Source organism: Hyperolius riggenbachi, chromosome 12 (genome assembly GCF_040937935.1).
Source record: "Hyperolius riggenbachi isolate aHypRig1 chromosome 12, aHypRig1.pri, whole genome shotgun sequence".
In the NCBI taxonomy this organism is placed as follows: domain Eukaryota; kingdom Metazoa; phylum Chordata; class Amphibia; order Anura; family Hyperoliidae; genus Hyperolius; species Hyperolius riggenbachi.
The window spans coordinates 210,001,261-210,025,410 of NC_090657.1; the positions used below are offsets into that span (position 1 = coordinate 210,001,261).

At 46.7% G+C, this 24,150-nt stretch overlaps 1 protein-coding gene across 2 annotated transcripts in view; it reads right to left on the bottom strand.

Moving 5' to 3' along the window:
- Positions 1-24,150, bottom strand: part of LOC137542188 (arylsulfatase G-like) — a 211,213-nt gene that overhangs the window by 141,999 nt on the left and 45,064 nt on the right. The window lies entirely within an intron of this gene.

Sequence of the window (24,150 nt, forward strand, 5' to 3'; positions counted from 1 at the left end):
TTACAAAATATTATTATTGAAAAATGAGCAGCTTACACAACAGCAGGATAGACACATAACCAAGTTTCCTAATGTACAAAAATACAAAGGATATAAAGAACTGCACAGGAAGCCGATGCACAGGAAAATAAAATGAACGCCGGAAGCGCACAAAAACATTTTTAACAGATGATATAGATTGTTTTTGGTACATGTTTGTTTAAAGTACAGGTGTCAAACACAAGGTCTACGGCTGAATGCGGCCCTCCTTGCCATTTTATGTGACCCTCAAGAGCTTTAAAGGACAACTGAAGTAGAAGAATATGGAGGCTGCCTTATTTGTTTTCTTTTTTTTAAAGAATGCCAGTTGTCTGGCAGCTCTGCTGATCTATTTGGCTGCAGAAGTGTCTGAATCACACCTGAAACAAGCATGCGGCTAATCTTGTCAGATCTAACAATAATGTCATAAACACCTGATATGCTGCATGTATGTTCAGTAGAGGCAGAGGATCAGCAGAGTAGCCAGGCAACTGGAATTGCGTAAAAGGAAATAAATATTGCAGCCTCCGTATACCTCTAACTTCAGTTGACCTTTAACCCTCTGGGCGATACAATTACATCGCCCAGGAGGGGGCGCAGCACTTTTTTTAAATTTTTTAAATCATGTAGAGAGCCCTGGGCTCGCTACATGATAGCTGCTGCGCAGCGGCTTCCCCCCACCCACTCCCAACGCCTTCGGCGATCAGAGTAAACAGGAAATCCCGTTCAGAATGGGATTTCCTGCTGGGCTTCCCCGGTCGCCATGACGACCGGGCGGGATGACGTCACCGACGTGACGTCAGAGGGAGTCCCGATCCACCCCTCAGCGCTGCCTGGCACTGATTGGCCAGGCTGCGCAAGGGGTCGGGGAGGGGCTGCGCGGCGGATCGGCGGCGAGCGGAAGTTACACGCAGCTAGCAAAGTGCTAGCTGCGTGTAACAAGAAAAAAATTATGCAAATCGGCCCACCAGGGCCTGAGAACTCCTCCTGCGCGACTAATCCCGAGCTCAGCTCGGGATTAATGCCCAGGAGGTTAAAGGAGTCATCAGCCGAAAATAAAGTAAAATCCCATTTACTTACCTGGGGCTTTCTCATCCCCTCGCAGCTGTCTGTCCCATGCAGACAGCTCCGTTCGCAGCCGCCGGTCTGGGGTCCGAGCACGGTGCAGAGGACGACCTCGAGGTCGTAGTTCTGCGCCTGCGCAGTATGCCGCTGACAATGTGGGCTTGATTCACAGCAGTGCTTCACGCAGGCGCAGTAAGGACGACCTTGAGGTCTTCCTCTGCACTGTGCAGGGACCCCGGGCCGGCAGCTGCGAACGGAGCTGTCTGCATGGGATGGACAGCTGCGAGGGGCTGGAGAAAACCCCAGGTAAGTAAATGGGATTCACTTTATTTTCGGCTGATGATTCCTTTAAAGAGACTCCGTAACAAAAATTGCATCCTGTTTTTTATCATAATACAAGTTCCAAAAGCTATTCTAATGTGTTCTGGCTTACTGCAGCACTTTGTACTATCACAGTCTCTGTAATAAACCAACTTATCTCTCTCTTGTCAGACTTGTCAGCCTGTGTCTGGAAGGCTGCCAAGTTCTTCAGTGTTGTGGTTCTGCTATGAACTCCCCCTTCCAGGCCCCTCTATGCACACCGCCTGTGTGTTATTTAGATTATAGCAGATTCTCTCTTCTCTCTTATCTTTTACAAGCTGGATAAATCGTCCTCTGAGCTGGCTGGGCTTTCACGTAGTGAGGAATTACAGACAAGGGCAAAGCTGTTTGCAGGAAGAAAAGAGCAGCCTGAAACTTCAGTGCATGAGAGATGCAGGGGGAAGAAACACACAAATGATCTCTTGAGATTCAAAAGGAAGGGTGTATACAGCCTGCTTGTGTATGGATGTATTTTCTATGTGTGGACATACTGTACATCAACCTACTTCCTGTTTTGGTGGCCATTTTGTTTGTTTATAAACAAACTTTTTAAAACTGTTTTTAACCACTTTTAATGCGGCGAGGAGCGGCGAAATTGTGACAGAGGGGAATAGGAGATGTCCCCTAACGCACTGGTATGTTTACTTTTGTGTGATTTTAACAATACAGATTCTCTTTAAGTGAAAAAAATGATTTTAACTTACCTGTCATCCTGTGCCCACAACGTCCTTATTCTCTCCGGCCAGCAGCGGCAACCCCCGGCAAAGCTGGCCTGTCGCTGCCCATGTGGCTGTTAAAATACGCTTTCCGCGCAGTGTAACATTTACCTGCTCTATGGATGCGTCTGGTCTCTTCTGTTCTTTCCAGCTGCACGCTCTGTGCTCCCATACACTCAGCTTTCGATCGTGTGACATGCATTGGGAGCCAGAGGTATGCAACATAGAGCGTGTGGCTGTCAGGAAGGGAAGCAGGAAATTTGGGCGCATGAGGCAGGTGGACAAAAAGGGCGCCGCCATTCACTCCCATAATAAATATCGTTTAATGGGCGCCCAACAGGAAAAAAGGGCGCCGGAGAAAAATAACGTTTTAAAAGCGGCGCCCGGAGACTTTTAATGTTTTATAACTGCTTCTCATGATTACCCATTATTTAATGATTTATAATTTTTTAAACATTATTTTTAAACGAAAAACAGTACAATATTTTTTTAAAACATTACTTTTAAACGAAAAACCGTACAATTTTTTTTTTAAACGAAAAACCGCACCATATTTTTTTAAAAACGTTATTAATGCTTATCACAGGGGGGTCTTAGGTTTAGGCATCACAAGGAGGGTCTTAGGTTTAGGCACCACCGGGGGGTTTTAGGTTTAGGCACCACCGGGGGGTTTTAGGTTTAGGCACCACCGGGGGGTCTTAGGTTTAGGCACCACCAGGAGGGTCTTAGGTTTAGGCACCAACAGGGGGGTCTTAGGTTTAGGCACCAACAGGGGGGTCTTAGGTTTAGGCACCAACAGGGGGGTCTTAGGTTTAGGCACCAACAGGGGGGTCTAGGGGTTAGGGATAGGTACAGGGAGGGTTCTGTGTGAGAGTTGGGTTAGGTATAGCTATAGTAAAATTCTTATTAATGTTTTATAAAACGTTATTAAAAATTTCACTTTTTAAACAGGGAAGATTAACGTTTTTAAAATTGCCGATTTCATACACATTATTTAATGATTTATAACTTTATAAAACATTATTTTTAAACGAAATATAGCACAAATTTTTTTTTAAACGTTATTCATGATTATCGTTTAAAACCCTGCGCCCTTTTTTCCCGGCGCCCTTTTTTAACGTACGCACAGAGGAGTTCTGAAACAGACTATGTTTTAGAGTTTGGCCCCTCACATTATTGAGTTTGACACCCCTGGTTTAACCACTTTCCCCTCCCCTGGGATGAAAAACTATGTCCCTGCATTCTGCAATCCCTCATAAATCACAGCCACGCTGCTGATAAACAGCTTGTCAGAGCTGGCTGTGTTTATCTCTATAGTGTCAGTCTGCTGCTCTCCCCGCCTCCTGCAGAACTCCAGTCCCCGCCTGCATCCCTTCCCTCCCTGCTGATTGGAGGGAAGGGACGGGGGCAGGGACCGGAGCTATGCAGGAGGCGGGGGAGCAGCTGAGACTGACACTACAGATGTAAACACAGCCTCACAGCATGGCTGTGATTTATGAGGGATTGCAGAGTGCAGGGGGACCTTAGTGGGGTTTGGGATAGCAACAGAGGCTGGGCTGTATAGGCAGATCCAGCCTCTGTATTCAGATAACATTCTTTAAACACACCTCGGGTTCTCTTTAAGAAATACAAATACATAAATAGTTACCTTTGGGACTGAAATTTTTTAATATGTTTGTCACGAGATTATATTACTGTTAATTTTTAAACTATGGGCATGGAAATAGTGACGGACGCAAAAATGAAAAAATTTACCTTTATTTCCAAATAAAATATTGGCACCATACATTGTACTAGGGAAATATTTTAAATGTTGCAATAACCGGGAAAAATGGCCAAATAAAATGTGTGGGTTTTAATTACGGTAGCATGTATTATAATGGCTGAAAATTGAGAAATGATGAATTTTTTTTCTTATTTTTCCAGGTTAAAATGCATGTTAGAATAAAATAATTCTTAGCAAAAAGTACACCCAAAGAAAGCCTAAATGCTGGCGAAATAAACAAGATATAGATCGTTTTGTTGTGATAAGTAGTAATAAAGTTATAGGCGAATGAATGGAAGGAGCGCTGACAGGTGAAAATTGCTCTAGCTTTTAAGGGCAAAAACCCTTTGAGGTGAAGTGGTTAAAAAGTACTATGTATGAGTCCTGGAAGAGTATCAGTAACAGAAAAATATAAAATCAAACAATAGCATAAAACCTTTAAGGCTACTTACACACCAGGACGTTGCGTTTAGGGGACGTTATAGGGCACATAACGTGCCCCTAACGCAACGCCTGGTGGTGTTGGAGCAGGACGCTACCAAGAGCCGCGTTACAAACAACTCTTGGTGCGCCTGCTCTGTCGGAGGTGCTGTGGAGACCACGTGAGCGGAGCTCACCGCATCACGTGGTCCCGCCAGCCAATCAGTGGCCGCTCCAAAGAGTAAACACTGCAAGTGCAGTGAATGCCAAGTAGCCATGTGCCTGGCTACGTAGCGGCCTCTCCCCGCCTCCTCTCCGCCCCTAAAATAAAAAAAACCACCCGTACTGAGCATGTGCAAACAGTCTAACACGGCTTAGCCGCGTATAAAGTACTGCATGCAGTACATTGTCTTGACGTGAAGCGTTACTGTGTAACGCAACGTGGGCACTGTGAACAGCCCATTGATTTTTCATTGCTGTGCGGTGGGGGTGCGTTACAGGTTGCTCTAACGTGCACCTGTAACGTCCCACTGTGAAAGCAGCCTAAGGGCACGGAACGGAGGATCAGAGCGCAGCCGTAGGGAAGTCGGGGAAAGGAATCGGGACGCCGTTCAATACCGAGACGGCACCAGGCCAGTTGCTGTAACAGACCCTGCTGTTGATCTATGTGATGTGCCTGATTACCAAGATTGTGTACGTGAGTGTGCACTTGTAGCGCAGGAAGTTTATGGATTTTAAAAAGTTTTATGCTATTGTGTGATTTTATATTTTTTATGTGAATGGAAGCCTGTTACTGAAATATTAAAAGGAAGGTGAAGATGCACAGTGCCAGTGAGGAGTTTTGATTCATGCGATAGACCCACCTGATTTCTGAGGTGGCCATCATCTGGTGAGCGCGCTACAGTGGAAGTTTTTTTTATCACGTGTGCTGCAGCAGTGTCACTGAAACACGGGTGGTGTGTGATTTGGTTATAACAGAGTTATGCTATGTGGAGCTTTTTGTATGTATTTTCTAGTAGCATCTGATGCATTGGAGAGCGCAATTCAACTGTTACTGATACATCTGTTGCTGGAACACTGTAATAGCGATCCCACAATTTTTCTGTGAAGAGAACTTTTATTGGACGTGTAATTGAACTAATTGCTAACTTAACCTCCTGGGCGATAATCCCGAGCTGAGCTCGGGGTATGTCGCGCAGGAGGATTTCTCAGGCCCTGGTGGGCCGATTTGCTGCGCCCCCTCCTGGGCGATGTAATTGTATCGCCCAGAGGGTTAATGATCTTAGGTCAGGCAGCGCAGCTCTGTGTAATATTTAGTCCTGGAAGAGTGACTAATGGAGAAATAGACTGGGGAGCTAGATCCCAAAGAAGGACAGTCCAGTCCCTAAAATGTCAGTTTACTTTTACAGCACCCTGGGATGTCATTTTGTTGTCAGAGCAACCTGGGATGTAAGTTTATGGTCAGAGCACCCTGGGGTGTCAGTTTATTGTCAGAGCACCTTGGGATGTCATTTTGTTGTCAGAGCAACCTGGGATGTCAGTTTATGGTCAGAGCACCCTGGGGTGTCAGTTTATGGTCAGAGCACCCTGGGGTGTCAGTTTTTTGTCAGAGCACCCTGGGATGCCAGTTTATTGTCAGAGCACCCTGGGATGCCAGTTTATTGTCAGAGCACCCTAGGATGTCAGTTTACAGTCAGAGCACGCTGGGATGTCGGTTTTTTGTCAGAGCACCCTGGGGTGTAAGTTTACTGCTAGAGCACCCTGGGATGTCAGTTTACTGCTAGAGCACCCTGGGATGTCAGTTTACTGCTAGAGCACCCTGGGATGTCAGTTTACTGCTAGAGCACCCTGGTTGTCAGTTTATTATCAGAGCATCCTGGGATGTCAATTTACTGTCAGAGCACCCTGGGATGTCAGTTTACTGTCAGAGCCCCCTGGGATGTCAATTTACTGCCAGAGCACCCTGGGATGTCAATTTACTGCCAGAGCACCCTGGGTGTCAGTTTATTATCAGATCACCCTGGGATGTCAGTTTACTGCCAGAGCACCCTGGGATGTCAATTTACTGCCAGAGCACCCTGGGATGTCAATTTACTGCCAGAGCACCCTGGGATGTCAGTTTACTGCCAGAGCACCCTGGGTGTCAGTTTATTATCAGAGCACCCTGGGATGTCAGTTTACTGCCAGAGCACCCTGGGATGTCAGTTTATTGTAGGAGCACCCTGGGATGTCAGTTTATTGTAGGAGCACCCTTGGTTGTCAGTTTATTGTAGGAGCACCCTGGGTTGTCAGTTTATTGTAGGAGCACCCTGGGATGTCAATTTACTGCCAGAGCACCCTGGGTTGTCAATTTACTGCCAGAGCACCCTGGGATGTCAATTTACTGCCAGAGCACCCTGGGATGTCAGTTTACTGCCAGAGCACCCTGGGATGTCAGTTTACTGCCAGAGCACCCTAGGATGTCAGTTTACTGCCAGAGCACCCTGGGATGTCAGTTTACTGCCAGAGCACCCTGGGATGTCAGTTTATTGTAGGAGCACCCTGGGTTGTCAGTTTATTGTAGGAGCACCCTGGGTTGTCAGTTTATTGTAGGAGCACCCTGGGATGTCAGTTTACTGCCAGAGCACCCTGGGATGTCAGTTTACTGCCAGAGCACCCTGGGATGTCAGTTTACTGCCAGAGCACCCTGGGATGTCAGTTTACTGCCAGAGCACCCTGGGATGTCAGTTTACTGCCAGAGCACACTGGGATGTCAGTTTGCTGCCAGAGCACCCTGGGATGTCAGTTTATTGTAGGAGCACCCTGGGTTGTCAGTTTATTGTAGGAGCACCCTGGGATGTCAATTTACTGCCAGAGCACCCTGGGATGTCAATTTACTGCCAGAGCACCCTGGGATGTCAATTTACTGCCAGAGCACCCTGGGATGTCAGTTTACTGCCAGAGCACCCTGGGTGTCAGTTTATTATCAGAGCACCCTGGGATGTCAGTTTACTGCCAGAGCACCCTGGGATGTCAGTTTACTGCCAGAGCACCCTGGGATGTCAGTTTACTGCCAGAGCACCCTGGGATGTCAGTTTATTGTAGGAGCACCCTGGGTTGTCAGTTTATTGTAGGAGCACCCTGGGTTGTCAGTTTATTGTAGGAGCACCCTGGGTTGTCAGTTTATTGTAGGAGCACCCTGGGATGTCAATTTACTGCCAGAGCACCCTGGGATGTCAGTTTACTGCCAGAGCACCCTGGGATGTCAGTTTACTGCCAGAGCACCCTGGGATGTCAGTTTACTGCCAGAGCACCCTGGGATGTCAGTTTACTGCCAGAGCACCCTGGGATGTCAGTTTATTGTAGGAGCACCCTGGGTTGTCAGTTTATTGTAGGAGCACCCTGGGTTGTCAGTTTATTGTAGGAGCACCCTGGGTTGTCAGTTTATTGTAGGAGCACCCTGGGATGTCAATTTACTGCCAGAGCACCCTGGGATGTCAGTTTACTGCCAGAGCACCCTAGGATGTCAGTTTACTGCCAGAGCACCCTGGGATGTCAGTTTACTGCCAGAGCACCCTGGGATGTCAGTTTACTGCCAGAGCACACTGGGATGTCAGTTTGCTGCCAGAGCACCCTGGGATGTCAGTTTATTGTAGGAGCACCCTGGGTTGTCAGTTTATTGTAGGAGCACCCTGGGGTGTCAGTTTTTTTTTATTAGAATGTTCAAGGTGGGCGTGAGGATATATGTGGTGATGATGATATGTACGGTAATATGCAGAACATAGCAGCCATATTGTATCACATGGAAGCCATATTTTTTGATTTTTCTGTCTGCTGTGTACTACGTCAGATGTGTATGTCAATGAAAACTACATTTGCATTCAGTTCCCCTGGAAGCTGCTAATTACAGCCATGGGGCAAAGGATAGTCTGGGTCTGCATGGCTTTTGAACTCTGTGTATATGTAGACAGCCCCATTGTCTCAATATACAAATCCGGACCAACTGAGTCTGGGAACTTCAAAGGCTATGGAGTGTTTGAAGTCTGCAAAGATCAAAAGTGGGACAGGAAAAACCTTTGAAGTTGCGTGTCACAGCCAGAGAGGATATGACAGGCGTTCTGTGCTGTCACACCTGAGGAAATTGGATTATTCCTGGATCTGGACATTTGAGTAGCCCCGGGCCACAAATTTTGCTATAAAACATTAGCTAGGAGGATTTAGAGTTGTAGTTCTTTGGAGATAGCAACCCGCTAGGACTATCCTGGTTCCTGACCAGAACTGCGTTCTCTTCGCAACAACGCTCCGATCTATATGCCGGTAACGTTATCCCCATTTTATTTTATGCAAACTGTCTTGTGTATCTTTGTAACTTTTATCCTTTGTAATTTTTACTTTGTTTTTGTAAATCTTTTGTATATATTATTTTCTGCATTGTTCCACTCTTTTTCTGGAATATTAAACTTTTTATTTAATAAGTTTGACTTCTGCTGTACTAAACTAACACTCATAGCCTAGAAGAGACTGCAGTGTAACTTGCGTTACAAGATTCAGTGCCTGATACTGTACGATTGTATTGTGTGTGTGTGTGTGTGTGTGTGTGTGTGTGTGTGTGTGTGTGTGGCGTTCCCGTGTTTGGCCTAAGCACAAAGCTGACCCAAATACGGAAACGCGGACTGCGTGCAGATCACTCGACAGCAGAGTGGGAATCGTGAAGTGTCTAGCAGCAGCTAGTGGTGGCAGTGAGAAGTGTTCTGAGGGTTCACAGCCTTGTGTTAGCTCGACTAAGGCTGCTTCCCCTCTCGATCTGGTCAAACCCACAGTCGGGAACCGTATCTGCAGGCGTGCCGCGGGGCCGGTTCCTGACAGTGGGAATTGGATTGATTCCCTAAGGTGCGATCAGGCAATCTCTATGAAGAGGCAGGCAGCTCTAAAATCCATATAGATAGCTAAAAAAAACAAACAAAAGAGTGCTCTGAGGAACAGAAAGTACAATCAAACGCTGTCCCACCCAGGACAGGTCTCACCTAGAAGATGTTGGCTGCCAAGTATAGCCTAGCCAAATAAAGTGATGTCCCCTTTAAACAGGCCGGGGACAAGTCTCTCCAGGCGGTGAGCGAGCGTAACGTGCAGCCTTAAATTTCGCTGGTAGTGCTGTCATAGAGCTTGCGCGGTTTCATGAATCAGCCTTGCTATGTGTATATTAAGCTATATTTATCACTTTTACTGATCCTCATTTTAGTAAACATATAAAAAGAGATTACAGTGGGGAATAGTAGAATATCAGTATTATAAACAATATTTTACGTCATATTATGGCACCCATTGTACTAAATGATAACTTTAATATTGTTTGTATCTGCTATCTGCCCCCCCCCCCCCCCCCAGACATCTACGATAAGCCCTTGTGGAAGAGTGTGTGCGGCTTCTATCTCTGGACGAGAGCGGCCGCACTGCACAGGATGCCTCGCCTATGGCAAGAACACCAAGCTTATCAACGTTTATTGCGGTGCCAATTTTTCATCAGTTTGCTTTGACGTTTGGCCAGTTGCAACTGCATTGCATGCTGCTTTGTATTGTGCCTGTGCGATTGGCCTCAGTTAGCGTTTTCAATAGCCGTCGGAAATCGCAGCAAAAATCTGCACTTGTTTTTAAATGAAGAAAATAGTGATTGGAGCGCAATAGCGATCTCCTTTTTTGTGTGAAATAGAGCTCTTACCCTATTATCACAATGCTCATTGCCAGGTTAACGTGTGCATTGCTATGGCAACCCCGGCAATGTGGGGTGCGCTGCCCCCTTGCCATTAGCACCAGTAAAACAAGGCAATCTTAATGTTCATGCATCAGGCCCCATTTACCTAAAACCATCCCTGGACAGATCTGGAAGACAATCGATCAATCAGAGGTTCTGATCAACTTCAGGAAGCTTGGTCTTGTTGAGAAAATAGATTGTCCCATATCTCACAGCTCATGGAGGACCCCGGCAGAGTGTTACCAGCAGTCTTAATTATATCTAATCAGCCAAATCTCTGAACTGAGAAGGTGACAACATGATGAGTTTGAGACCAGGCAGTGTAAAAAGCTGTCACCTAACAACAAGGGGACCAATTTACTGATTAACATTCTCTGTGGCATTATCGTGGGCTTTGTAACCAAGCCTAAATCCTTGTCCCCCCTGGAGATACAAGAACAGGCCTGTTGCTGTACTTTTCCTCTCTACAATCAGAGGTAAGGCATGGTTATGTAGGGGGGCAGCTGCTTTCTCATTGCACAATCACATTTCCACTGAATTTATCTTGGTTACTAAACTTGTGGAAAAACAGTGATTTTTAAACTGGTTACCAGCGCACAGCCCCCTTACCCCACCATGCCTCAGTACTGACACTGTGCTGATTTGTAGTTTGAGTCACTGATTGTATCCTCCTCCAGTTTGTCTTTTACTGTGCCGGATACTGGGCCAGTGTACCCATTACCAGCGCCCTAGGATAAGTACCAATCTATACTCCTGTTAATATGCATACCAGATTCTCTGTATAGCTACTTCTCAAAGGCTTTACTGCTGTCTTGGTCTAACCTGTCTGTGGCTGTTGTCTCTCCCCGCTTTATTGGCCAGTACGACCAAAGGAGAGGTGATGCGATTTGCTAAATTGGTGGCTGTAGTAAGCTCCATCCCTAGTTGGACAAGAGGGAGAACCTGCAAGAGATTCTAGGAAGAACCAAGGAGGGAACATGAGAGTGGAGGTGCTGTCCTCCTCTGCACCAGACCACCAGGGCAATTGATGGGGAGAGTGGAAGAGAGCAGCATCAGTGTGAGGCAAAGGCAGTAAGGAAGGTGCGGTCTGACATTGTACCTGCTAGTCTTATACCACCAGGGTCAGAGGAGAAACGCAGGCAAGCCAAGTGGAGATCCCTCCCCTTACAGAGGAGAACAGAAGAGTGGTACCCAGCTTCATGTGGCCACCCGTGGCTACAGCAAGACTGCAGTAGAGGCCAGGTACCATGCAGTCTACCTCACCTGATTGGTCCTAATACCCACTGGAGGAAAGCGCAGAGCAGCCTATCCTTGTCTTGCTCCATAAGGTCAGCAAGCAAGAAAATAATTTTGATAGCACTTTTTTCACCAACATTTGGGTACTTTTTCAATCGTAAAATGCTGAAAAGTTATTTTAAAAATAAGATGAAAATGATCTCCTAGGAGGTAACTCAGTAGAAGCAGTTAGGGCTCGTTCACACTACAAGAGCTTTTCCAAGCACTTAGGATAACATTAGCAAGAGATTTTAAAATCACATGTGAGTGTTCTTAATGGAGCGATGTAATGTTGTAAAAATTCCCCATAGCATTGCATTAGCAAGAGCTTTTAAAATCTCCAGTGTTTCGGGGGGTGTGGGGATAGGGATGGGGGTGGGCCTAAAAAGGGAGGGGGGGGGGGGGGGAGAAAAGGGAATCAAAAGGAAATACTTAAATCAATGACCTAAACATAGTATTTTCCTATCATCAATGGGGTGACTATAGTATATTCATGTTGTTTTCTCTTTCTGATTTAAATATCTGAATGTATATCCAAAATTAATAATAAGTGGAAATGCTATGATCAGTATGTATTCTCTTTGATGGATATTTGCTGTTCAACCTTTCTCTCTGTTAAATACTGTACTGCTAATCATCCCTTGTTATTAGTAATACTGTTGTAATACTATGTTCGTTTGCTATTTGGGTCCAATAAAAACCTTTTTGAAATTTAAAAAAAAAATCTCTAGCGTTTAAAAAGCTCTCATAGTGGGAATCATCCCTTAATTGCATATGGGTCCATGTGAATTCCAAATACCTTCACTTGAAAGTTAAACATCCCACAGTTAAAGGGGCACTACAGCGAAAAACTGTAAAATTTAAAATATGTGCAAACCTATACAAATAAGAAGTACATTTTTTTTCCAGGAAGATAAAGCAGAGAAACCGAGAGCCCAATATAGTGTAGTATGTATTGGATCAGGGAGAAATAGTGTAGAGTAAGTATTATACTTACAAACATGGGTTACCGTTTAGGCAACCACTATATAGGCAGGTGGGGAGATTAGACCTGTCCCCACTCAGGAATAAGATGTCGCTCTCTGAAGAAGGAAAGGAGGGGTTGTCACCCTTCCAACCTCCAAGGGTGGATATCTTGACAAGTAGATGTACAGAGGCGCCAAAAGGATAAAATATGCTAAAATGTTTAAAATATTCGGGTGGCGGCGGTGGACCGGCCACTCAGAAATAGACTCGATGCTGTCGCTTAAGATAAAGACAATTTATTCACATACTCCATGAACAGAACCGCAACGCGCCTCTGGCGCTATTCATGACCTTGAGACTGTACTGTGTACTCCTATCTGTTTATTGCCTGAGGAAGTGGGAATATACCCGTGAAACGCGTTGCGGTTCTGTTCATGGAGTGTGTGAATAAATTGTCTTTATCTTAAGCGACAGCATCGAGTCTATTTCTGAGTGGCCGGTCCACCGCCGCCACCCGAATATTTTAAACATTTTAGCATATTTTATCCTTTTGGCGCCTCTGTACATCTACTTATTTTTTCCACAGTAAAATGAGCCATAAATTACTTTTCTCCTATGTTGCTGTCACTTACAGTAGATAGTAGAAATCTGACAGAAGCGACAGGTTTTGGACAAGTCCATCTCTTCATAGGGGATTCTCAGCAAGGCTTTTATTCTTTATAAAGATATTCCCGAAAAAGGATTTAAACAATGATGCTGGCCAGCCTCCCTGCTCGCTACACAGTTTTTTTGGCAGTTGGACATTGCAACTGCCATTCACTAAGTGCTTTTGAATATAAATATATCCCTGAGAATCCCCTATGAAGAGATGGACTAGTCCAAAACCTGTCACTTCTGTCAGATTTCTACTACCTACTGTAAGTGACAGCAACATAGGAGAAAAGTAAGTTATGGCTCATTTTACGCTGGAAAAAATGTACTTCTTATTTGTCTGTTTGCACATATTTTAAATTTTACAGTTTTTTGCTGTAGTGCCCCTTTAAATTAAAGGTCTCCACCACCAGTAGAAGTTTTTGCAGAGCAGAGCCTGACAGACACATCACTAGTCTGTGGGCTAGCTGTGTGTACTGTAGCTATGCTGGAGGGGAAGGGGGGGGGGGAGGGGAAGACCGTTGGAGCAACGCAGGACTACCATCACACGGGAGCTGGATGAGTGGCGAGGACAATGCTCTCGGCTAGAGGGGTCAGAGGCTGCTGTACACACACACTGCCTCGGCCAAGTATCATCTGGTGTGTGTACAGAGTATTACTGATCTCTGAGAATTAAGCCTGGTACACACTTTAAATTATGATTGGCCACTCACCAATTTTACTACCTCCATGTAGTATGAAGGTCAACAGACATTGTAACAGATATCAACAGATATTATTATTATTATTATTATTGAATAATATGAGCAGATTGTGTAGGTAAGACCTCATGGAAGTGGTAACATTGGTCAGTGATTGGCCAATCAAAATTGAAAACGTGCCCCAGGCTTTAGCTTGATAGGTCATAAGCATGCTGTAATGTGTTACCTATCTCTGTAGATGGGTTGTGTTGATGTTCCCCATCTGTACACCGAGGCACATGTTAGTCTACTGTGTCCATATGCACGACCTGGCACCTGCTCACAGTGCCAAAACCACTGGTAAATGGTTTACTGATTCCCGACCAAGTATTGAGTGCGTAACTGAGCATAATTATTTGAAGGTTGACTTTTTTTGTTTTAAAAACACTTTTCTTTTATTGGTCGGATGAAATATGCTAATTTTTTGAGATAGGAAATTTGGGTTTTCATGAGCTGTATGCCAAAATCATCAATATTAAAACAATAAAAGGCTTGGACTACTTCAGTTGTGTGTATTTGAATCTAAAATATATGAAAGTCTAATGTTTATCAGTACATTACAGAAAATAATGAACTTTATCACAATATGCTAATTTTTTGAGAAGATCCTGTAGAGTGTCTAGAATATGAGATTTTGCAGACCAGAGTCTGTCTTCCAGCTTCCTGTCACAATGAAATTGCAGATTTTTTCCATTCGGGAGAGAAACAGTAAATTGTTACCTAAGCTATGTAAGCTATACATGTCACCATTGACATTATAGCTCTGGGGATTTCATGCTTTGCTATGTGAAGCTCTGCAGGACCTCTGCTCATCAAGTTCATTAGTTACATTTTGAAGTTCTGGGGAGATTTAATATGTAAATTTCTACATTTCCCATGTCTCCCTGAAATATTATCCTTTGGCATTGTCTCTTTCAAATTGTTGGCAATGGAGCTTGCTCTTACAAACTTTCTGCCAGTTACTGGGTTGGAGAGACTGACTCTAATTCTATATTAATCCGTTCACCCTTGGTGTAAAAGACAAAAGTAACCCTTTTATTTAGCAGTTTTACCATGTGCATAGGTAAACTGCACATTTTTCCAACTTGACACTGTTTTTTTTGCAATTTGTATGCATTTGGATTTGTCCAGTTGCAAGATGCATGCAAATGCAATAAAATTTGTACTATACCAGATGGCATAGGGAAAATGATTAAGGGTTTACAGCACAGGTACCAGGAACAGAGGGGATTGGGTTACAATAGCGGAACAGATGGGAATAGAGTACAATGGAGGAGTAGGTAGAGGGGCAGAGGGGATTGGGGTACAATGAAGAATACAGAGGATTGGGGTGCAATGGAGGGGCAGATGGGATTAGTTGCAGTTTTAGTAAGTCCTTCATGTATACAGGGCTCAAACTGTGGAGAAATAGAGAGGATTGGAGGTACAGTGGAGGGACAGAGAAGATTGGGGTACAATAGAGAGACAGTATAGAGATATAGAAGAATGGAGGAATATAGAGGATTGGGGGTATAATGGGGGGACTGAAAAGATTGGGGTACAATAGAGAGACAGTGTCAGGATTTTTTGCCCCAATCTGAAGCATTTGTGGATCCCTTAATAGGCAAAATTATTTTCTATATTAAAGGAGTAAGAAAGTCTATGCATATTCCTGACCCCAACCCTTATGAGTGCTACTTAGATACCGGGTTGTTTGAGCCCCCATTTGCTCCATGGGATATTGGAGCGTTGGTTGATGAGTTCGAGATTGATTGGAAGGCGTTTTGCGATTTCTACATCGCAGAAAGCGCAGAGACGCTAAATGCTTGTTTAAATTCTGGGTACACTTTGATAGATTCTGATGAGTGTGACCAATGTTTTGTGGATCCAGTGATGTGTGTCTGGCAGACAATCTTGGATGAGTTGCACACACCAGTCAATTGATTCCATTAGAGAGACATTGTTATCGAATGATTGTTCCTGCCTTCCTGGGGTAAAGCATGTGAGTTTGGACACCTTGCGATCTGAAATGAATGGGTGTACCTTTGTGGTTGATTCCTGTGCGAATCCTGAAAGATTGTCTCCTGACTGTGTGCAGTTTGAATCTATGCGATCTAATGCTTGTTTCTCGGATGTTCCTGCAAAGTGTGATCAACATGAATGTGTCATTCCTCTCAAAAGTAGACGGGATCCTTTGTCCTCAAAAAACAGATCTTTAAGATCTTCCATCTATGATCCTGCCATGGGGAAAAGTCCTAAATTATGCAGCATCAAAAGTAAAATTAATATGTCTAATAAAGTTTCTCTTGTTGTTGTCGTTCCTTCTCCTGCAAATAGATCTTTTTTTCTCATCCTGTTCACACCTGTAGGGGCCTGTTGCCTGATGACAGTTGCTCCAGTGTTTCTGTCCTGAACACCTTGCGGTCTGCTCCACAGATCGCGGAGGTTTGCGCCATGGAAGCGTCAGTTTCACAACCTAAAGCGATCTTGGATTCACAAGTTTTGCGTTCTGACTCCTCAGATTCGACATTGTTAGCTAAATCTAAGAGTGAGACAGCGCTTCGGTTTTGCGGATCTGATGCTGAAGCTTCTTTGTCTTGTCCAGAGAAGCTTTCTCTGAACCTGCCCTGTACCATGAATGCAGGGCCGAGCCTGGGCGGGTGCAAGGTACCCAGGCGCCTGCCTCTGAGAGGCACCGCCCGGCCCCGCTCTCCCCCTGTGGCCGAAGCTTCAAGCTCCCTCCCTCTAGCCGCCGGCGCCGCCACGTCAGACCTCGATCAGGCGGGCGGGCGCTAGGACCTAGCACGCCGCACTGATATGCAAAAGTGACATCACTTCCGCATATAGAGCAGGTGCGTCCGGCGCCCTTTTCCTGGTCGGGTCGCCCGCTGATTGAGGTCTGACTGAAGCTGCTGCAAGGTGAGGGGGGAGCGGAGGAGGGAGCGGCGGCGGGGCGCGCTCCTGTCACTCCTGTCACTCACTACCTATCCTGGGCACAGATACCCCCTGGCTACCTATCCTGGTCGCATATACCCCCTGGCTACCTATCCTGGTTGCATATACCCCCTGGCTACCTATCCTGGGCGCATATACCCCCTGGCTACCTATCCTGGGCACAGATACCACCTGGCTACCTATCCTGGTCGCATATAACCCCTGGCTACCTATCCTGGTCGCATATACCCCCTGGCTACCTATCCTGGGCACAGATACCCCCGGCTACCTATCCTGGGCACAGATACCCCCTGGCTACCTATCCTGGTCGCATATACCCCCTGGCTACCTATCCTGGTCGCATATATCCCCTGGCTACCTATCCTGGTCGCATATACCCCCTGGCTACCAATCCTGGGCGCATATACCCCCTGGCTACCTATCCTGGTCGCATATACCCCCTGGCTACCTATCCTGGTCGCATATACCCCCTGGCTACCTATCCTGGTCGCATATACCCCCTGGCTACCTATCCTGGTCGCATATACTGCCTGGCTACCTATCCTGGTCGCATATACCCCTTGGCTACCTATCTTGGGCGCATATACCCCCTGGCTACCTATCCTGGGCGCATATACCCCCTGGCTACCTATCCTGGGCGCATATACCCCCTGGCTACCTATCCTGGGCGCATATACCCCCTGGCTACCTATCCTGGGCGCATATACCCCCTGGCTACCTATCCTGGGTGCATATACCCCCTGGCTACCTATCCTGGGCACATATACCCCCTGGCTACCTATCCTGGGCGCATATACCCCCTGGCTACCTATCCTGGGCGCATATACCCCTGGCTACCTATCCTGGGCGCATATACCCCCTGGCTACCTATCCTGGTCGCATATACCCCCTGGCTACCTATCCTGGGCGCATATACCCCCTGGCTACCTATCCTGGGGACATATATCCCTGGCTATATATTCTGGGGACACTGTCTGTTTGTCATTATGTGCATTTACTGGTGAAAATCTCTCTTATTATGTGCATTTGCTGGTGAAAAGCTGTCTTATTATGTGCATTTGCTAGTGAAAAGCGGTCTTATTATGTGCATTTGCTAGTGAAAAGCGGTCTTATTATGTGCATTTGCTGGTGAAAAGCGATCTCTTGTTATGTGCATTTGCTGGTGAAAAGCGGTCTCTTGTTATGTGCATTTGCTGGTGAAAAGCGGTCTCTTGTTATGTGCATTTGCTGGTGAAAAGCGGTCTCTTGTTATGTGCATTTGCTGGTGAAAAGCGGTCTCTTGTTATGTGCATTTGCTGGTGAAAAGCAGTTTCTTGTTATGTGCATTTGCTGGTGAAAAGCGGTCTCTTGTTATGTGCATTTGCTGGTGAAAAGCGGTCTCTTGTTATGTGCATTTGCTGGTGAAAAGCGGTCTCTTGTTATGTGCATTTGCTGGTGAAAAGCTGTCTCTTGTTATGTGCATTTACATGGGGAAAAGCTGTCTCTTGTTATGTGCATTTACATGGGGAAAAGCTGTCTCTTGTTATGTGCATTTACATGGGGAAAAGCTGTCTCTTATGTGCATTTAGTGGGGAAATTTTGTCAGTAAAAATAATCTTTTGTCAGTAAATTTTTAGGTATTTGTCAGTAAAAAAATAACGTGAAAGGTTGGCAACACTGGCAGGCTGCGCGGCGCAACGGGAAAGATACAGGCAGCCCACCTCACGCTTGGGCTTGGCGGGGGAGGAGCCGACGACAGCGAGCGAGAGTAGGGTGGCCGCAGGCAGCCATAAATACGCAGTGTGTGACTGCGTCGCACTCGCAGAGCCTCTCAGCCTGAGTCAGTCCAGAGACTAGCAGACTCGCAGGAAGCCAAAGCCAGCCAGGAGCAAGCCCATGGAAGAGGGGTAGGAATGGGGTATCACATGCATGCGGAAAGAGGTGGAAGGTGTGGGTGTGATTAGGCAGGACACGGGTGTGGTTATGTGGTTGGGCGCGGTAAATTTAACCACTCCCATAGGCGCCAGAGAAAATCTTGCACCCAGGTGCCAGGCACCCCAGGCTCACCCCTGCATGAATGAAAACATGATTTCCACTCGCACTGACATTTGTGAGTCCCTTTCTTGCTCTGAGGAAAGTGCTGATTCTGCACCCTGTACTCTGGATGAGTCAATATTGCCTTGTACTATATCTCCTGCAGTGTCCCTAGAGGCTCGTATAGGTATTGCTACTATTCTCACCTGTTTTTCTGCAATTTTGGAGTTACAAACTAGTTTGACTGCTATGCAGAATTCTAGGTGCAGTGAGATTGAAGTTAGGGAGTCAGTGCGTGTTCCAGTAAATATTCCTGTTCATCCCGCTCATGATGATGAAATTCAGTCTCAGCTTATGGTGGAACCATTCCTAAGACATCTGTCCTGCCTGCAGGAGGTATTTAATGTTCAGCCCTGTAACATGGATAGTTCAGAATCCTTCATAGAAAACTTGGAAAATGTCATTTCTGAGGTCTTAGTTGATGTTTTGGAGGTTTCCAAGTCCCTCCTAAAGGGTGCAGAACTTCTAGAAGATACCTCCTGCCCCCCAGATCCGTCTGAGGTTTTGCCCACTTCGGTAGGCATTGCTCTTATGCTGACTACCTTTGCAGCTCTTGTGGAGCTTCACTCATGTCTAGTCAATGATGATATTACAGTCACAGAAAATTCTGAATTTAAGTCCGAGTCTTCTTTTGAAAGACCAGTACCTGTGACCTCCACTCATGATGATTTTCTGCCCGGTACTGGTTTTGGTCTTGTCGTGTCGGACTCTGAGGTTGGCAGTTCCCCGACATGTCCTGAGGTTTCTCCTGTGCTGGTGTACCCCAATGTGCTCTGTGACCCAGAAAGCCCAAGTGTGCCTCGGTTACCAGCATGCTATTACCAGTTACCAGTATCCTTGTATTTCTGAATCCGGAATAGTCATTGGTTCCATAGGAGGGCTTGATAAATCTCCATGTGAGCCTGGTGATTGTTCTGCCCTCTTGGGATCTCTGTGGAGCTTCAAAGGGTTCTGGGAGATTCCGGTAGAAATTTTGCTTGGTACCCTGGATAAGATCAACAGTGACTTTTGTGTTGTAAGGGACACTTCGAACAGGTATTGTGGCAGGTTTGGTATTTTCGGACGCTCCCTGGAAGGTGGTGGGTATTGTCTGGAGGGTGTCGATGGCTTCTTCTCTGGCGTTCACGGTCCCGATGGGTGTTATACTGAGACTGGTAGTGCTGATGGGCATGTTTCGGTGGCTTTTGCTTCCGATGAGGTCGGTTTCGGCTGGACTGACTCTGGAATTGGGCCTTGTCGTGCTGTCCCGACCTTCATGAGTCCTCCGTTGGAGTTTTTTTGGAAATACCAGTCTTGAGAGACGTCTGGAATCCGTCCCTAGAGGAGGGGGTACTGTAAGGATCCGCTCAGCTGGCTGCACAGGCAGACAGCTGTTTGACCATTTCTCTAGTCTAAATGTTACAGGTCTCTGGAAGAGAGACCTGTCTTTCCTTTGCAAGTTTCTGGTCTGTTCTGCTGTTGAGGAATTTGCATACATTCATTATGAAAATCTCCTACCTGCCTCCTGTGATGACTGGCACTATAAAAAGCTATGTTTCCCAGAGTCCTTTGCTGGTCATTTCTTCAGGGTTTGTTGTAAACACTCCTAGAGTGTCAGCCATGCCATTTCTTGTTAAAGTTATCTTAGAGTAATTCTCGGAACTGTACTAGGCAGTTCCTAGTGCAGTTAGATTGCATATCTGTTTTGTCTGTCTGTTGCGATTGTCCTGTCCCAGCGGTGGTCGACAGGAAATCGTTCTGTTTGTCTGGGTGCTAACCGGGGTAGCGGTTGCTACTGGTAGCCCCTTCTGATCTGTCTTGTGTGAGGAAACGCGGAAAAGCCGCCGTCTCTCGAGGTGAGGCGGCTGTTTCCGCGTCCAGCATGGCGTCACAACGCGGAAAAAACGCCGCATGCCGCATGGGCAGTGCGGCGGAATCCGCATTGGTAACGGCGGAATCCACATCAGAGGCGACCCCCGCATTAGATACATTGCAAAACAGTACTGGTGTGGCTGGGACTGATAGTCCACCAAGATTCAGACTTACACGCGCGCGAGCACTGAGGCAGAATTTAAATAGCAGTTAGAAGGGTGTCGGCTGACCAGCTGGGTCAGCTGACAAATTCCACTGCTCCCATTGGACCAGCAATTAGGGAGGTCCTGGAAAGGTCCTAGAGTTTATATACTGCTGGTTGTTCACTTGCTCTTTGTCTGGCGTTGCGTTCACATATGTGGGAGCACCCAGATCCGTAGTTAGATCCGTTAGTGTGCCGGGACCAGCTGGAGCTGTAATCCTACACTAAGCTAGATTCTGTTGATAGCTAAAGTACTAGTTTGATTGTGATTATCTGTTATGACTTTTGCCTGCCTTGACTATCCTCCTGAACTCTGATCTTGCACCTCGATATTTCTGATACTCTGTTGCCGAACCCCGGCTCGTACTTTGACTCTGCTTCTGCCTCCTGATTTTGTACCCCGATATTTCTGATACCCCGTTGCTGAACCCTGCCTGTACTCTGACTCTGCCTTTGCCTCCTGATCCTGTACTTTATCTGTCCGTGTGTGTACGACCTGGCTTGTCCGACCTCGAGAACCGACCTTACCGTTAGAGGCGGTTCCTCGCTCTGTTAGCGATCCTTCCTCCTGAGGGTCACTTTCAGATATCCCTTCCTACTGTCAGTCTGACTCCTCCCGTCTTGGAGAGCTCAGGTCTGCGGAAGGAATCTGTGCAGTACTCCTTACTGCATTGAGGCCTTGTCCTCTTAGTGTTACAGTTACACCAAACACTACACTCTATTCAGGTGATCAGAGGTTAGTTTGTATATCGGATTATCGGTGAGACTGCAGTTCACTTATAATCTGGTATATATCTGTATTTCCGGTGATACTGCAGATCACCGGTAATCAGATACTCTCTGCGCCCACCGATCGTTACATCTTGCTTGTATCGCACTAGTCTTGCGCTAGCACTGTTGATCCTTCTGTTCTGTTTTCCTGGATCGCACTAGCCGCTAGCGGTAGTGCTGTGGATCCTTCTGATCTGTCTTGCTTGGATCGCACTAGTCTTGCGCTAGCGCTGTGGATCCTTCTGTTTTGTTTTCCTGGATCGCACTAGCCTCTAGCGGTAGTGCTGTGGATCCTTCTGATCTGTCTTGCCTGGATCGCACTAGCCCCTAGCGGTAGCGGTTGTGGATCCTTCCTAGCTTATTCCTGTTTTCCGGTTGTCTGTCTTGTCTGATACGAACGCTTGCTGTAGGCTCGGTGAGGTAACCGTTAAGCAAGTGCTTGCGTTCTCTGTTTCGTGTTTGTCTGTCGGTGGTTAGTTGGGCGTGCTTGTCTCTGTTGTGCTTAACACGCGGAGACCGCGCTGTAAACGCGTTCGCTGTTGCGAATGAGTGCGGTGTTAGCGTTTAGTTAGCGTTTGTTATTTTTGTTACTTCTCATTGTCGTTTGCTGTGCCTTTGCTCCTCTCGTGTTCTGTTCTGATCTGTCTTGTGTCACTTCTGGCGATCGCCCTTCTCGCGATCGCGTTCCTACTTTTGTTTCTGCTGATGTGTGTTCACCGTCGCAGGGTCGCGACTAGATTGGTGAACACACATTCATCCTGTACCTGTGCTCTTTCTCTTTAGGGGCTGTTCAGCCCCGCATTGTCTTGATCTGTACAATCCCCATCTGGCATCTGTGGCCGTGCAGCGGTTGTACTCGTCTGCACTCCACAGCACCATCTGCCGGTGGGAATTGCCCTCTACTGGTGCTTGCACCGAAGCTGGGTTTCCCCCTTCATACGCTTGTGGAGGTTTTCCGCCGTGTCAGCGCACGCCTGGTGCGCTGATCACGGAGATTATCCCACAATCGTTACAATTGGGATTGGGATATCCCTGTCCCCCTAGCCCCCTTTACTCCCTTCCTCTTGGTCCCTCCCTGAGAATCTGAGATAGTTTATTTATTTATTTTAAGTATTTATATAGCGCCGACATATTACTCAGCGCTGTACAGAGTAGTTGAAGTGAAAGTGAAGTGACTTAAAAAAACAACTTTCTCCTTGCTTCCTGTTTCGCATCGCTCTTTCCAGCAATGCACTCCAGGATTTAGACACCTTATTCATTATAAACAGTGTGACTGGCTTATACAGCGCTGTAATATTTGTGGTGTTGTGTAGAGAAGGCCTCTGCTGTACTGACTGCTTATCTCTCCATGCCAGAGGGCAAGATATACCCGCTGCCACGTCACTTGTTATTGTAAGGAATGAGGTGTGCTCTCCTGCTGTGGAGGTTATCCTGACATGCCCCCAAATGTGTTTGGCATGACTGCTGTGCATGGCTCTTGGTGTGTGTACACCCATATAGGGCTTTGGAAACTTTCACTGGCATTCTCTAGTTCTGTCACTAGGTGGCACTAACTGTCACGGAAATCCAGCTTCCTTGTTGTGGTTCTTGTAACCCAGTGAATGCAATAAGCATGATTCACAAAGCTTTTTTGCCTATTTTCACCTTATCTATATTACATGTTTAAGTTCCCAAAGAGCAGGAAAAAAAAAAATATATATATTTAAGGTAATTAAAGTAATATTGAAATGACGTTATTCAGGCAGGAACAACTTACTTTGAGTGATTATTTTGCTTGTTAATGTGCTGAAAGGTTATTTTTATCAATTAGATGAAAAATAAGTCATTTATGAGAAGCTTTGTGAATTGGCTCCATTGTCGGACTTGGAGGTGCTTGTTGAAGGAATGTCATCCTAACTGTTTGAAGGAAACCTAAGATTAAAAAGCACAAACATTTATATTTACCTGGGGCTTCCTCCAGCACCCTGTAGGCTGTGCGCTCCCTCGCCATCCTCCCAGGCTGGTAGGCTGTGCGCTCCCTCGCCATCCTCCCAGGCTGGTTGGCTGTGCGCTCCTTCGCCATCCTCCCAGGCTAGTTGGCTGTGCGCTCCCTCGCCATCCTCCCAGGCTGGTAGGCTTTGCGCTCCCTCGCCATCCTCCCAGGCTGGTTGGCTGTGCGCTCCCTTGCCATCCTCCCAGGCTAGTTGGCTGTGCGCTCCCTCGCCATCCTCCCAGGCTGGTTGGCTGTGCGCTCCTTCGCCATCCTCCCAGGCTAGTTGGCTGTGCGCTCCCTCGCCATCCTCCCAGGCTGGTAGGCTTTGCGCTCCCTCGCCATCCTCCCAGGCTGGTTGGCTGTGCGCTCCCTCGCCATCCTCCCAGGCTGGTTGGCTGTGCGCTCCCTCGCCATCCTCCCAGGCTGGTTGGCTGTGCGCTCCCTCGCCATCCTCCCAGGCTGGTTGGCTGTGCGCTCCCTTGCCATCCTCCCAGGCTGGTAGGCTGTACGCTCCTTCGCCATCCTCCCAGGCTGGTAGGCTGTGTGCTCCCTCGCCATCCTCCCAGGCTGAGGCTGCTCCATTGTCCCGTAGCGGAGTCCACAGTCTAGCCCAGTCATGCTCCACTGCACATGTACAACCCTG